Raw genomic sequence first — 11,259 nt, forward strand, 5'->3', positions numbered from 1 at the left:
TGGCCAATCTCTGGAACCAAATTAATCTACCCCTCAGTGATATCTCATGACTCAGGCATTTTACAAAATCTTGAAATCACAGCAAATCAACAGAGACATAAATGACACTGTGTACCTAATTCCATTCAATTGTGTTTCTTCATCAAGTTGTTTCATAATAAAAACAAAATTCAGAATTGGACAGACTTAAATAAGTGTGGTGTGTCTGAAGGAAATCCCCTGAGAATTAATGGCAATGCTATTAACTGTTAACTACAGTGGGCTTCCAATTGTGATCAGATCTCACCTGTTTGCAGTTGAAAAAACGATGTAATACTGTGTCAATTAGGATGTCATATGTGAAGATATGAAATTGTCCGCACCTCCCTATTCCTCGTAAAGCCAGCTTCTAATTACCCTTTCTTAAATCTTGAATCCTGGATATGTTTAACAGTCGAGCCTAAACTGATTGATTTATTTTATTTTTTTTTTTTACTTTTTTGCCATACCACAATTTGTCTGTTCAGGCCAAACCTACATTTAGGACTGCTACTTTGATGAGAATGAAAAACAGATGTTTTGCCAGCCTTAAAACGTCTCTTATCACCAGATGGAGACACTTTTGGGATACACTATTGTGATATGCTTGAACATTTCTCTGCCCCAGCGCTAAAGGGAATTAACTCATTAACATTTCGAGTCATGGAAATACTCTTGCTGTCTTCAGAACCATTGAGTCTCAAGTCAACATTTTGCATGCCTATAAAGCAGGAAGCGCTTTTAAAATACATTTTATTATACTTCAATAAACACATTATTTTTTTAATAAAAAGCAAAGAAGAAGGAAATAGCCAATTGCAGAAATTATAGACCAAAATAAATCTACAGTTACAGTAACGGCTATTTACTCTAAACACCTACTGTGACCAATCTGTTCTGTGAATGTGCTTAAAAGTGCTCTTGGCTGAGATGTCAAACAGTAGATACATGACTGTCTTAAAAAGAAGACTCAGCCCAAACTCATTTTTTATGACCTAGCTATAAACCCCTCAAAATAAAGATAAGGTTGAAAAGCTTGATAGACTTCCACCAAGCAGTGTAAGCAGTTCTGCTGCCTCTACTTAAGTGCACATCTAAAATTTATATTACCCACAAAAATCAATATTTCATTGTTATGAAGCAATAAACTTTTTCAACCAAATAAATTTGTCATTTGCAAATCAATAAATTAAATGTGTTTATCAATTTTATATATAAAACTTTTCTATGCTATGTATGTGTGCAAATCAGCAACATTAATAAATAAATCATTGTGAATGGAATGAACCAATTAGTCTCAGACAGCTATAATCCAACTATTTCTATATAAAGCAGTATGTTCTATATTGAACTGTTGAATTATAATTTTCTTTCTTTTTTCTTGCAATTAATTTATGGGCTGTTTTCTGCTGACCCCAGTGAGAAACCCTACTGAATTTAATAAAACTAGCTGTGTGTGTGTGTGTTGGGGAGGGTGTGTTTTCTTAAGGATGCACAATTGCATCTAATAGAAACTTATACACTTGACATAGAATTCTTTATGTAAATCCTGTCTTGAGGAAAGATGTACATGTAGGAAATATCTTTAATCAATTGTTGCATATCTTCCGGATGAAATACTGCAGAGTTCCTGAAACAGTCTTTTTTTCCCCCAGTCCCTCATATTTACAAGGTGTAAGTTGCTGAGGAAATGCTTCCCTGTTAGCTGTCCACATTGTTACGAAGCAGAAAGTCCTACCTTCATCAGAGCAGGTGAAAACACTAGAAATGTGTGCTCCTGCTTATGCCCGGATTGAAAAGATTCCACTCTTCTTGAGAGTACACTCTGGTTTTGTATGAGTTTGCTTTCTCCAGAGGTTGGAGCACCTACAGGTTAGAAGGTGGAGGAGATGGTAGCTACACTCTTCTACTTAAATGCTGAACCTGTTAATTTAGGTTCCATATAAAGGCAGCCAGATTCAGGGATAGATACCCAATTTGAAGAACATAGCATATTAAGAGACAAGTTAACTCTACATGTTGTTTAAGATGCTAGTAATCAACTCGGACAAATTTCCTGCTCACACAGGTCTGGATTTTTTCTGTCTTATCTGCAGCATGCAACCGATACCTTAAGTACACAGGAGAGTTTTCAGGACTATATTTCTCTCTCCCTGAGATGCTTGAGAAACTGTCTGTGAATAAAACACTGACAATTGTATAAGATGATCCTTGGTCTACTTTTTAGTTTACTAGTAATTTCTTGAAATATCTCTGTGACTTAAATAATGCTGTTATTAATATAATCTCTAATTACAGTACTGGTATCTACTGCTGACATATTATAGGTATAATACTTAGCAATAAGCTTTCCCCCCAGAAGTCTCCCTCTCTTAGCTCTGTGACTGATTTTTCAAAGGCTAAATTCCCTGGTTTTATTTTTCTTAAATAATGTGTTAGATAAGCAGTTTTAATATCATTTTTATTGGAAATTATATGGGTCAGGGTGACATATAATAAAGAATCTTATTATGGGTTATGACCAGAGCTTATGAGTTGAAAATAATTTTGTCTTTCATCTCAGTATTGCCAGCCCCTACTAGATTTTCACAAGAGAGATTCTCAGACGAGGAAGGCTGGTGAGGGTGCTGAAGTGGGATAGCAGGAGGAAGCAAATGAGCACAAAGGGTTGCTCATAAATGACAAAAGTAAAAGAGAGGGCATGTGCAAAGTCTGAAGTGAAATGTCAGGTTTGTAACACCTGGAAAAAAGGGTATGTTAATTACAGAGGATGCAGAGAACACCAAGGAAGGGCTAGACTCATGACTGGTAAAACTAGAGAGGTCTACAAACTTAAATAAAACCTCAGATGAGCAGCTGTAATTACTGATGCAAATAAAATTAATACAGAAATTCCTGATGGGATTTTTTACTCACGATAGGCTATAACTTTTGCAAAAATAATATTTTTTTTTCCACATCTGCTCCCAGTCAATTGTTAAGACAAACAGGATCAAATAATGATGAAAAATACTGAATAATTATACAAGTGTTTCAAAAAGGATACAGAGATGTATTTAGCTACTGAGTAAACACAAACATTTCAGTCAGTTCTTACACTGCTTGATGTGATCTGCTCATTCCCAGATTGGGGACATTTGAAACTGAAGGTTATGGAGTAGTTTCGAGCAAGTGTAAGCAAACAGCATGAAACACTTCAGTTTGATGCAGTTGGTTCATTTGGATTTATGAACAGGGGAAATGAGTTGCAGTTCCATTTGAGTCTCAGGAAACTTGTATGCTTGGTGATATGTAATCCAAAGGATGAATTTAAAATCTGTTAAGTAGAAAAAATGTTAATGTTTAGCATTAGCATTTTTTCTAGAGAGTTAACAGCAACATTTCTTTTCTAGGAAATAACTAGGAAATGAAAAAGTGTAAATAATAATTTAGGAAAATAATGTTAATTATATTTGATGATCTATTTAATTCATCAGTGTCCCAAGAAATTGTGGCATCTTTCAAAAGAGATCTTTACCTCATTCTTCCTGATGAAATTAACCTAAGGCAGAAGAATACCTTTGCAGGAGCAGTGTTATGAGGAATGAATTATCAAATTCCCTTTAGAAGAATATTTGGGGTAGCTGAGGCAGCAGTTTCACAGGACAAGTAGCAGTTCCTCTCCATTGGTAGACCAGATATCCATGGAGGATGATATGGAGAATACACTGAAGAGCATTAGTAAACAATCTCCTATTTAACATCCTAGATATGTTCTTCATATAATTACTAGAAAGACCACTGTTGAAATCTCTAGGCACACAGATATACTTGCTGACAAAGAATTTCAAGGCACTGTACACTTTTTATGGCTCAGAATCAGTACACGTGTTTGGGAGGAGGGAAGAGGGGTACACCCAAACCAAGCCAAGCTATTACGAATATAAATCTGAAAGTGTCTCTCCTTAATAAAAAATGAACTAAAAATTCCCAGCATGTCTTGGTACTACAAATATATATTAATGCTAACCTTTAATTCCTCCTAGAATTGTAAAGTACATAAACACTTTAATCACGCTGTAAAATTCCTATTGCCTGTGCAATAGAAATACTTTTCTTCTGCACGACTGGACCATTATGATGATGGCAAACCTTCTAAAATGAACACGGAGAACCATACAATATTTTCCCTTGTTGCTAATTCAATAAATACTTGGGTTAAAAATGTTCTGATCCTAAGGTCACTCATCTGCAGTTGGAAGCAGAGAAATAGACTACTGATAAGGGCATATTTTCACAGCACAGCAGAGAGTTTTAGCCACTGAATGCCCATTATAGGTAATACATTTGAAAGGTTTTGTAACCTTTAGTTAGAATACACGGGTTAACTTGTAACTTAAGGTCATTTTAAAGATTTTTCAAGGATTTCTCAGAAAAATTGGCTTTAGATACTCCTAGTGGATAGAGACATGATCAGCATGATCAGACTGATTCAGACTGAGAAAGCTTCCTTGGCAGCCTGGAAAACTTATAGTGTTGCATGAAAATTATATCACAGTCCTGTCTGTCATCTCGTGTTAGAAAAACGTTTCAACTTTTCCCTAGAATTTCTTTGGCCTTCACAAATCCAGGAATAAATTCACCATGTAACACTCCTGCTGAACAGTTTTGATGTCTAAGCCTTCAGTACTTGTGGAGAAACTTGTGAGTCAAGTGCTGGTTTGACTTTATGTTCTAATTATGTACCACAGACTCCTCATATGCTTGCTCAGCAAGACTGATGGGCTCCAGAAGCTCAGTGATACATGGATACCTGTGCCACTGTGCACAGTATTTGTGTCTGCTTCCTTCTATCTTCATAACTGAGTGCTTAGAGTTTTCCATACCAGAAGTCAAGGCACACTTTTGCCTCCTGTATGTGTGATAGGTACACCCAAGCACTCACATGGCACATCTTGTTAGTAGACCTGCTAACAAAAACTCTCTGGGTTATGGAAACGACACAAGATCAACCCATTATTATATACATCATGCAAGAATCCTCCCATCTAAATGGCACTGCATAAAATGTAGGTGTCTACTCCTTCCTGTATTCCCTGTATATTGAAGAGCCCTTATGCTGGGCTCATCCCGCTTTCCTTGTGATCATCGAGAATCACCCTTGCTAGGTGTTTACCTCTCCCAGCTGAGCTTAGGAGGTGCCTACATGGCAGCTTGAGCTACATTCTGCAGTTCCAAATAGATCAGCAGCATAAGATACTTATTGCTATGTTTTGGGCATTTGGAAATTTTTGAAACTCCAAACTGGAATCACTACGTCTAAGCCAATTAATTCATCATGCTACTCTTACTTAAGGAGCAGAATAGGAAAGGAAGATGGAAATCACAACAGACCTTTACTTTCAGCTATTTATAAAGAGTTGCCTATTAAATGCCTTCCCTGACTGAAGTCAAAAGAGGGCTGACATTTCAGTTATGGGTAGGTTTAGTTCCAGTGTTCTACAAGAGCTGGCTAGAATTATTCACCAAAATATTTTGTGAATAATATACTATTTCAAGTATACATTTAAGCAGCTCATGACCAAATTATGAAATGAAAAGGCTAAATTTATATAGGTTAGCTGCTTCATGTTACTTGCTCTGCTCAAATGATAATTCAATTAAGTCCTTACATGTGTTTGTACACAGTACCAGATTAATTCCTTTTAATTTTTGCATTTTTCTTCTTTCTCCCCATGCAGATAGAGATACTTTTCTCATCATCAAATTGGTTGACTTTCAGTGATAGTTTTCTATTAGCTGATATTAAGGAGCCAGTCATTAGTATTGTGGATGTCACAAATAATATCTGGTAGTGTCTGGTTTTTATCAACTTTAGTTGCTAGAAATGAATGAAAGATGTAGCAATGGAACATTTAAAAATGTTTTGTCAAAGAAATGTGTGGGACTGTCCTTCCTGTAAGTCAAAAAAAAATCCATAGTAACAAGAGTAGATAAAATGATAACCACAGAAAGAAAATTATAGGCCAAAAAAGAGGATCTTCAAAGACTCTTCTTCTAGTAAGATGCAATTACTACAGAAAATAATGTTATTTAGATCATGGTCTTTACTCTCTGACAAACCATTAAAGCATCTGCTACAGACCCTGAGCAAAGGACACGCCAGAGTATGACAGCCACAAATAGACCTAACATGATGATACATCATGGTCTTCTTCCATGAATCATCAATGCACAAGAAATCTATGGTCCAAACAACACTGCATAGGATATTTTTCAAACCACGTTGTTCAATTTTGTACTCTTCCTGATGTAATTCAGACTCCAGAGAATAATGGGAAATAAAGCCCTGCAATGATGTATCATAACCTCCCCTGGGGAATGGTTGGCTTTAGAAAATGTGAAGGCACAGGTAGGCCCCAGGGGAGCAGAAGTCCTGGGAGTGAGCTTGCCCTGTGACAGGGGAAACTGGGGAAAGCTCACAGGCTGTGGCCAGCAAGAAGAATGTACTAAGTGGGGCAGCTCCACTGTTCTGCTTGTATGGGAAAAGGCTTTAAAGGCTGAGGCTGACCCAGCTGAGAAACACATGGCAAGAAGATGAAGCAGTCTTCAAAAGCAAATTGCCCTTCAAAAGAGGGATGGCTCATTCTAACCTGCTTTAGTTAATGTGAGCTGCTGTGCTTAAATGAGCATGAAGACACAATCTAAGAGAAGGACAGCTCTCACATCCATATAAATTCCCATGGTGGAGGATGCATGCAACCAGGGCTGGTTGCCATAAATTCGGTATTTTATGGGATACTGTTCTCTCCATACAAACTTTCTACTGCATGGACCCATTCAACCCCATTTTCTGACCTAAAAATGTTACGTTGTGAGCTGAATAACTAGAGTTTTTACTTTTAAACTGTGACATGGGTGTATATAAAAAAACATTTAAGCAACCTACAGAAGTGCTTTATAAACTGAGTACAGCTGTAATAGATGGCATGATGCCAAGATGGAGAAGACTTTAATATATTGTGCAAGGGACTCATTATGTCTGGAAGAACAGAACCAGTGTTTGGATATGGCAGTTACATTAACCTCAAAGTATAAGCCACCAAGCCATTACAGTTAGTGAATAAGATTAAAATTTCTCAGGTAGCTCCCATTAGGACTCAACAAATTATTGCAAAGTTCTCAGAGTATATATTACACCACTTGAGCTGGCTATATGTCTCCAAATAAGGACATAAACTGCTGGAGATGTGACTGAGCAAATAGAGGTTGTTAACTGTATGCAAAATTGCTCTTTCCCAAACAATAATTTGACAGTCCTGTGCCACATGTCCTAGCTTGTAGCTGCTCTGTTCCACACAGTAAACCTAGGCATTATATTACCTGCCTTGCTCTTCCAAATATCTCAGAGTAGTGATAGATTGGAGAAAATAACCTGAAGTCCTATGCTTTGAAATAGTTAAGCAGGGTAATTTCCAGGCTGCTAAGGTTCAAGCAATAGGTGTACATGCAATTTCCATGAAATTACACTTGTGACTCTGGAGAATATATGTGCTCAAAAATTTCACTGTTCAAAGTAGATCTAAATCTATATCATCTATATCTAGCTACATTTGCTCACAGAGATATCTGCAGAAGCTGAGACAGATTTCTGTCCTGACCCTGATCTTATACTTTGAGTTACCTGATTACCAAAGTGCATCTCCAGTCATCTGACTAAATCTATCCTTGATACACACTGGGGAGAAACTGACATTTTAGCCACATTATGGCTGCTTTTGTCCATACATGATGGGGAAAATTTATCTACTCCAGTATATAAGTGCTTGGTAGCTCTTGGAAAGGTCCAAATTCCTACGCTGTGCTTGCATGGAGGCAGCTGGGTCTGCTTTTGCTGCCACTGTAGTGTGCAGAACAGACTTGCTTAGAATCTATCAATACTTGAAATCTAAGACCAGGTCCAAATTTTACAGCTCTAGTACAGTTCTGTTCTTATTACCTTGATTCATCTTAACTAGTTGACATTCTCTTCCTTCCTTGCTGAGTCCCACAGGAGATCATGCTTTCCACCTGGACAGCTGTTCAACACAGACATTATCTGGTGCCATCTCTCATTTCCTGGTGTAAGTTGTCATAATGCAAAAGTAGTCAGTATTTTTGGTCTATGCTTAAAATATAAAATACCAGGTTCTCTCATACCAAAGCCCTGAGGATTTTTTAAGATCAAGTTACTTCTGCCAGAAATAGGATGCTGCAATGGAATCTGATTCTGTGAATCATTTAGAGGTTTGTGGTTTTGTACTCTGTACTATACCAGGATTCCAAGTTGGGCATGTGTACATATACGTTTGCTGACATCTAATGTATGCATACAGTTGATACAAATTTACATGATAGTAACTGATCACATGTAGGCTCTGATGAGCTCCTTCTCTTAAGTTCCACGTATCTTAGTGAATTTCTGTGCTGATTCACATCCCAGATCAGAGTGATGCACATATCATATATATCTGCGGGTAAGTACAAATATATACTCTTCTATGACATTTACAATAAATCAGCTAATGTGTGATAGCTAAAATAGCACTGGTTTATATAAGTTGCCAGATGAACAGAATATTTTCCGTTGCTTTTCTATTTAATTTTCAATTTCAATTAAAACACAGATTGATGAACTTCATCTATATTATGTCAGAGATTAGAAGTGTCTAAACAATCAATTTGTTTTATACTATGTGCTTGAGGATATTTGTGCCAAAAAGAACAGTACAGATTGGCAGGAAAAACTCTCTGACTTAGTACTAATAATGCACTATAAGAAAACTTTGCAGTTCATTTAAATAATACGTATAAGAAACACTAGAATTGAGAATGTGTATTTAAAAGGTGGAAAATGAGCTCAACATTGTTTTGGAAGAGTCTTACTGATATTCCTCCTACTTCAGGTTGCCCGGGGGGTTGTGGAGTATCCTACGTTGGAGATATTCAAGGTTCGCCTGGACAAGTTCCTGTGTGATGTACTCTAGGTTACCCTGCTCTTGCAGGGGGGTTGGACTAGATGATCTTTCAAGGTCCCTTCCAACCCTTGGGATTCTGTGATTCTGTGATTCTAGGTAACCATTTGAAGGGGTTGCCTATGTACAGACACTTCAAGTGAGCTCTGAATCTCTACTTGAAGCAGAGCAAAGAATTTTCCTTAAATTCTGCTGTTCTTAGGAATGAAGAAGTATCCCTATGTGACACATGTGTGGTATTATAAGCACAATTGTAATGAATTTAAGGGAAATTATGGATTTTATTGTCTTATGCAAAGTCTGCTGATGAGCTTCTGTGTTTCACTGGCATACTGATTATTGATGGTCCAAACATCAAACATATTAAATATTTTAGTCTTTTTACACAGAATTAAAGCAGCACAGGAGAAGGAAGGAAAAACCACTAAAATTATTTTCTATTGTTTTATTGAAATGCTTTATGAATTTTTATATCTTACAGACAAATGGAATAATTCAAAGGTCTTACTTTGTAAAGGTGTCTCATTATTTTACTGTTTAAGAACACTCCCTAGCTTTCACAAATAGTCAGCAAAGAAAGATTTCATTATGTGCTGTGATGTGAACTACTGATGACTCCTAAGCAGCCGAGGAAGAAAGAAATGTGAACACCTCTCAAAGATAATGTCTTGGTGGTACTTCTGACTCTTTCATAGTTTCTGTTGTCACATGTGAACTGAAGTTTCACCCAAGACTCTTTAAATCTTTTTTTTTAAACCTAACACATACAAATAAACTGCAAGTTAAAATGAACAATCCACTTTTTCTTTTTTTTGAGTAAGTAACTGTTGAAGAAAAGGCCAGCAGGTTGCTTCAAGAGCTGCCAAAAAGATCCCACTCATCTGCTTTGATTATTTTCTCACTATTTCATCACACTATTTACTCATTCCTTGACTAAAAAGCTATTGATGACTATCCATGACCATCTGAAAATCTTCATTCACATCTCTTGAAGGCATAGCTATACTTTGGGGGGTTTCTCATTTCCAGCAGCTATATTCTGCTTCAGCACAAACCTTCTTGTTCAGGTGACCAAGACATGATGAACAATACACCTGAATGCATTAATTCCTGAAATATGAAAAGTAATGACTCAAAGCAAGGAAGAGCCCAGGAAAGTACTCAGCAGGACAGAATCAGCACTGAGACCCCACAGCTGTGAAAAGTTTCCCTTGTAGAAAAGGCTCCTCACTCAAAGAGATACTGTCTCTTCCATTTAATTATTTCAGCTTTAACAATTTACTACATTCAGTTTTCCTGGTCTCTGTGTCCCTCTCTTCTATTCTGAATTCTGAAATTCCTCTTCCTTGTTATTTCTGATTCTATTCCTCAATTACATTTTGCTATATCTTTTCATTCACTTTACTTTTCTACCAATGTAATATGAAATCAGACAAAAAGCTTCTCAAGAATTAACATATTTATCTTCTCTAGAGAGGTCTTCAGGGCTTGTAGCAACTGAGCAGGTGACCAGGTGTTGAATCAGCAGTGATGTATTATAACCAAGAAGATCCCTGTCATGGTGGTAGAAAAAACATAGGAACCTATCTCAAACATTTGTTTGTATACTCAGGAGTCCCATTTAATTTCTTGCACCAAATGTCAACCCAGCCACACTGCCTCAGTTTGGGGTTTCTGCTTTTCTTGTACCTGGACTCTTGACTTGACCAATCATTCTTCTGCATTCAATTTATTCTTCTGTCCATTCTACCATCTCCGTGTACATAATTCACTGGGTGGGGTATGTCCCTTAAAACAAAAGGATGAGGAGACACAATGGAAAAATACCCAAACTTTGCAAAAAAGAAGAGATTAATAAAAATAGAGTTATGCTGCAGTTTCTTTCCTACCACTGGCACACCATATGAAATACTGGGTTATTTCTGTTTCTATATTTAGCTAGTGCAGAAGTGCACTGAGTTGTTCTGTGTCACACTGGAGTGTGCTGTACCTGTAGGATGGCACCACATGATCTGATTCAAGGTGGCATTTTTATCTAGTCTCACTGCAAATGTTTCAGAAAAGCATGCAGTAATCATTGAATATTTAAGCTTTATGCATATGTAGTGCAGCCTTGAAAGTAGTGAGGAAAAGAGTAGTGAGATAAGCAGTGAGAAAATGTATCTTTAAGATGTTACCAGCATCTGCCTTCTCTGAATTTGGATGGTCAGTTTGACAGTTTTCTGTATGTTGGTGTTCATACAGTTTT

The sequence above is a fragment of the Melopsittacus undulatus genome, chromosome 1 (assembly GCF_012275295.1).
Source record: "Melopsittacus undulatus isolate bMelUnd1 chromosome 1, bMelUnd1.mat.Z, whole genome shotgun sequence".
In the NCBI taxonomy this organism is placed as follows: domain Eukaryota; kingdom Metazoa; phylum Chordata; class Aves; order Psittaciformes; family Psittaculidae; genus Melopsittacus; species Melopsittacus undulatus.